The following is a 5,900-nucleotide window of genomic DNA, read 5'->3' as shown; positions in this document are numbered from 1 at the left end:
GGTCAGAGCACATGCCTGGGTTGTGGGCTCCATCCCCAGTTTAGGGTGTGTAGGAGGTGGCCAATCAATGATTCTCTCTTTCTATCTCTTTCTCCTTCTCCCGTCCTCTCTTAAATCAATAAAAATATATTTTTAAAAATAAATAATAAAATTGTTGCCTTAAATCAATCTCACATACTGAAACTTTATGCCCTTAAATAATAGGCATACCAACCAGCACCTGGAAACCACCCATCTAATCTCTGCTCCATTGACTTTCATTGTTTCTCATTCCTCATATAAGTGGTATCATGTAGTATATGCGTCTGGCATATTTTATTTAACATAACATGAACCAGGTTCATGCATATTGCCACAAATTTCAGTACTTATTTTTTTTAAGGCTGAATTACATCCCATTGTATGTAAATACCAGGTTTTCTTTATCCAATCATCCTTCAAAGGATGTTTAGGTTACCTCCAAGTCTTGGTCCTTGTGCACAATGCCTCAGCAAACATGGGAGTGCAGATCTCTCTTGGATGTTTTCATTTCCTTATATACATATCAAGAAGTGGGCTCGCTGGATTATAAGGTAGTGCTATTTTTTAAAAATTATTTGTTGGGAAAACTACATACTGTTTTCTATAGTGACTGCACCAATAATCAATCCCACCAAGAGTGTACAAGGATTTGCTTTTCTCCACATTCTTGCCAGCATTTGTTTTCTTTTCTTTTTGTTTTTTAATACACATTCTGGAAAGTGGGAGGTGATATCTCATTGTGGTTTTCATTTGCATTTCCCTGGTGATTAGTGATGTTCAAAGCCTTTTCACATACTTGTTGGTCATTTCTATGTCTTCTTTGGAGAAATGTCTGTTCAGTTACTTTGTTCATTTTTAAAATTGGTTTATTTGTTTTTTTGCTATAGAGTTGTAGAAGTTCTTCTTTATATATTTCTTATATGAACCTTTTATCAGATATATGGTTTGAAAATATTTCTCCCATTCCAGAGACTGCATGTTCATTTATTGATTGTATCTTATGGTGTGAAAAACCTTTTTATTTTATAATCCTATTTGTCTACTTTGCTTTTGTTGTTTGTGCTATTGGTGTCAGATCAAAACGGCATTGCCAAGGCCAATGTCAAGAAGCTTTCTCCCTGAGTTTTCTTCTAGCAGTTTTAAGATTCAAACCTTACATTTAAGCATTTGATCCATTTTGAGTAGTTTTGGGGTATGGTGTAAAATAATGGTCCAATTTATTCTTTGACATGCAGATATCCAGTTTTCCCAGCACTATTTGCTGAAGAGGCTACTTTTCCCCGTTGTGTATTCTTTTTTTTTTTTTTAAATAAATCTTTATTGTTCAGATTATTACAGGTGTTCCTCTTTTTTCCCCCCTAGCTCCCCTCCACCTGATTCCCCACCCCACCCCATGCCCTTACCCCCCGCCACTGTCTTCATCCATAGGTGTAAGCTTTTTGTCCAGTCTCTTCCCGCACCCCTCACACCCCCTCCCCCCCCCCCCCGAGAATTGTCAGTCCACTCCCTTTCTATGTCCCTGATTCTATTATATTCACCAGTCCATTCTGTTCTTCAGATTTTTTATTCACTTGATTTTTAGATTCACTTGTTAATAGCCATGTATTTGATGTCATTTTGTTGTTCATAATTTTTATCTTTACCTTTTTCTTCTTCTTCCTCTTCTTAAAGAACACCCTTCAGCATTTCATGTAATCCTGGTTTGGTAGTGATGAACTCCTTTAGCTTTTTCTTGTCTGTGAAGCTCTTTATCTGACCTTCAACTCTGAATGATAGCTTTGCTGGGTAGAGTAATCTTGGTTGTAGGTTCTTGCTGTTCATCACTTTGAATATTTCTTGCCACTCCCTTCTGGCCTGCATAATTTCTGCTGAGAAATCAGCTGACAGTCGTATGGGTGCTCCCTTGTAGGTAACTAACCGTTTTTCTCTTGCTGCTTTCAAGATTCTCTCTTTGTCTTTTGCCCTTGGCATTTTAATTATGATGTGTCTTGGTGTGGTCTTCTTTGGATTCCTCTTGTATGGGGTTCTGTGTGCTTCCTGAACTTGTAGGTCTATTTCTTTCACCAGGTAGGGAAAGTTTTCTGTCATTATTTCTTCTAATAGGTTTTCAATATTTTGCTCTATCTCTTCTTCTGGCACCCCAAAAATTCAGATGTTGGTACGCTTAAAGTTGTCCCAGAGGCTCCTTACACTATCTTCATATTTTTGGATTTTTTCTTTTTGTTTTTCTGGTTGGGTGTTTTTTGTTTCCTCATATTTCAGATCTTTGGTTTGATTCTTGGGGTACGTTGATCTACAGTTGAGTTTCTGTATATTCTTTATTTCAGACAGTGTATGCTTAATTTCTGACTGGTCCTTTTCCATTTTTTTGGCATTCTCATTAAGGTCCTTGAAGGTCTCACTAAGCTCCTCGGAGGTCTCATCAAGTTTCTCGGCGGTTTTTAGAAGATTCTTGAGTAACCTTATAAATGTGGTTCTGAACTCTATGTCGTCCATTAGTTTGCTTTCCTCCATTTCTCTCATTCGTGACATGTTTCTTTGTCTCCGCATTTTGCTGCTTTCTTATGTTGATGGAGTGGCTTTGTGTGGTAGGTGACCTATAGGGGCCAGTAGCTCAGCCTCCCCAATCACCTGAGGTGGACGCCTTTGGTACACCCCTTTGTGGGCTGAGTGCAAAGTCTTGGTGTAGTTAAGCCTTATTGCTGTTGGTACACTGGGAGGAATTGACCTCCAGGCCAATTGGCTGTGAGGACCCGCTGTGTCTATAATGGAAGAACTGCTGCGCTGGAGACACGCTTATGGTGCAGGACTTGTTTCAGTGGGGCTTTGGTGCTCACTGAGTCTGCCTCTTGAATGTATCACTTATGGATGTGAGGAGTTGAAATCTGGTGTCTCACACTGACCACTAGGTACACTGGCTTCTGGATCTCCAATGGGTGCAGGTCAGCTACTGTCTGAGGCCATTCAGCAGGAGCTACAGCAAGAACTACAGTTTTCTCCTCTTTGCTTGGGGTTTGGAGGTTTTGGAGCTGTCTGACCCGGGCTGCAAGTTTGCTAGGTTAAGCTGAGATAGGGCAGGCCATTCATATGCTAAAGCCGCTGCTTGGAGCTTGGGTGGGTTCCTAGATTGTGCAGGGCAGGGTCTCAGGGCGTGACTAGGCTAGGGAGTGGCAAACAGCGATGGCTGCCAGTAAGCCGGCTCTGAGGCTCTGCGTCTCCGACCATGTCCCCACGTCCTGCGCCCCAGCACAATAAACAATTGTTCCTGCGCGCAGCCCTGCAAGCAAGCCTCCCTCACTTTCCGACCCCACGGCAGACAGTCCAGCTTCTCCCCATAGGAGTTTGGGTTCCCCGCGTCTCCCCAGAAACGAGTTCAGAGTAATCGGGAGCTTATCTCCCTTCGGGTTGAAAACAGCAGCGCTCCCAGTCACCCGTCTCCAGCCCGATTCGTGCGTCTCCGTACCTCAGCTTTTCAGCGCTTGTGCACCCCTCAATGCTGTTTGCTCTTTCCTTCTAGTTGTAGAACTTCCACTCAGCCCGCTTTCCCGTGGTTCTGGGTGATAGACATTTTGTCTTTTAGTTGTAGTTTTGAAATTGTTGTGCGAGGCAGCAGTTTAGGTGTTTACCTACGCCGCCATCTTGGATCTCTTTTCCCATTGTGTATTCTTGACACCCTTGCCAAAGATCGGTTGACCATATATGTATGGATATATTTCTGGGCTCTCTCTTCTGCTCCATTGGTCTATTTGTCAATTTTCATGCATCATACTGTTTTGATTACCATCATTTTGTAATATATTTTGAAGTCAGTAAGTGTGATGCCTCAAGCATTGTTCTTCTTGCTCAAAATATCATTGGCTATTTAGGGTCTTTTGTGGATCTATATGGATTGTAGAATTTCTTTTTATTTCTGTAAAAAAAGTCATTAGGATTCTGACAAGAAATACATCAAATCTTTAGGTTTCTTTGTGTAGTATGACTATTTTAACTATATTCATTCTTGAACACAAAATTTTCTTTCATTTATTTGTGTCTGCTTTAATTTCTTTCATCAGTGTTTTAGTTTTTATTATACAAATCTTATATCTCCTTTGTCAAATTTAATTCTAAGTATTTTATTCTTTATAATGCTACTGTAAATGGGATTCTTTGCTTAATTTCTCGTTTGCATAATTTGTTGTTAGTGTATAGATATGCAACTGTGTTTTTATATGTATATTTTGTATCCTATGAAATTATGGAATTCATTTATTAGTTATAATAATTTTATGTTGAGCTTTTAGGATTTTCTACATATATTGCCATGGGCATCCATTCTCTTAACTGGTAATTAATATTCACAACTCTCTCTCGTGTGCTAGTTCATAATGGACATACTTTGCTGGAATCACATATTAAAAAATAACAACATTTCTCTAACTGAAAAATGGCATCTAAATGACTTGTTCTCCCCAAACAGAAATGCAGGAATGATTCTCATGGTTTTTCTGTTATATTTGGGTAGTTCTCCAGGGTTAGCTGAGATCATGCTGGGTCATTGACTGATTCCTCCCAGCCATGACTTGTGAAGTCATGGCAAGGTCATTTCTCAATTTGGGGATGATAATGCAATTTGAGATAGAGCCAGATATAAAACTTTCTATAACACCCATGTGCCAATGCAAGGCAATCCAAAAGCACTTGTGAGTGTAGTAGATTTTACTGAAGATATAGGAGGCAGACGATACCATTGTTAGCGCATCTTTGAGGGGAACCACAAGTCATTAACTCCACAGTAACCCAGTCCAGCCTATTTTCCTACCTTGTTGGATACCCTCTCTATTCTCTAGTGTTCTATTTTATTTATTTTGTAACAATTTTGCTTTTAAAATCAAACAAAATTTCTTTAACAAATAAATTGAGTGCTTTTTATTGCTTATGTGTGTGCTTGTTTGTTTGTTTGTTTTATAATGTGGAGTTTTTGTTAGGCTAGGAAACATAATTTACTTCATAAAAGTTTATTTTGTTACAATAGGAATGCTAACTGCTATTTACAGGTTGCAGTTTACAGGATAAACAGAGGTGAAATTGGGGCCATTCCTGCAGTTCTGTATCCCGCGGACATATAACCATGTCCACGGTCCAGGCAAGGGGTTCAGCCCTTTGCCCCCAGGAGAGCTGCTCCCTGACCCCAACATCCTGAATCACCTTCCCTCAGAGGATCTGCAAGAAACTTGACTAAGCTGTCTAGTTGCTGAGGGAAGGGGTACCAAAGGGCCCTAGATCATCAAGGAGATGGGGACAGTTATCATGCCCTCAGAAAGAGCCCTGCCCCGAATGCTAGATCCCAGGGCACTTGAAGTGAAGACAGAGTGAGAGTCACAAAGAACCGTGGTTGAGAAACTGTGGCTCGCGAGCCACATGAGGCTCTTTGGCCCCTTGAGTGTGGCTCTTCCACAAAAATACCACGGCCTGGGTGAGTCTATTTTGAAGAAGTGGCGTTAGAAGAAGTTTAAGTTTAAAAAATTTGGCTCTCAAAAGAAATTTCAATCGTTGTACTCTTGATATTTGGCTCTGTTAACTAATGAGTTTGCCGACCACTGACATAGAAGATACACCAACTGACCCTGTGAACTCAGAGAGGGCAGAAAACCTACCTTTGGATGTCTCAACTTTGGTTTCTAGGAGGGCACACTCTCACATAGGTGGGCACACATTTCTGCAGCAGAACTTTGATGCACCCTCATGTGAATAAAAGCACACACACAGAGCACATGCACACACACACAAGAACAAATACATCCCAGAAATGAGAAACACTCATTTGAGGGCCATACAGGCCCTGTAGTGGTACCTGACCTGCTGCTTTCAATGCACATGGGCCATGTGGGGCTTCCTCA

This window comes from Plecotus auritus (assembly GCF_963455305.1).
Source record: "Plecotus auritus genome assembly, chromosome: 2".
Classification (NCBI taxonomy): domain Eukaryota; kingdom Metazoa; phylum Chordata; class Mammalia; order Chiroptera; family Vespertilionidae; genus Plecotus; species Plecotus auritus.
The sequence above is the reverse complement of the archived record's forward strand: the minus strand, read 5'-3'. Positions refer to the sequence as shown.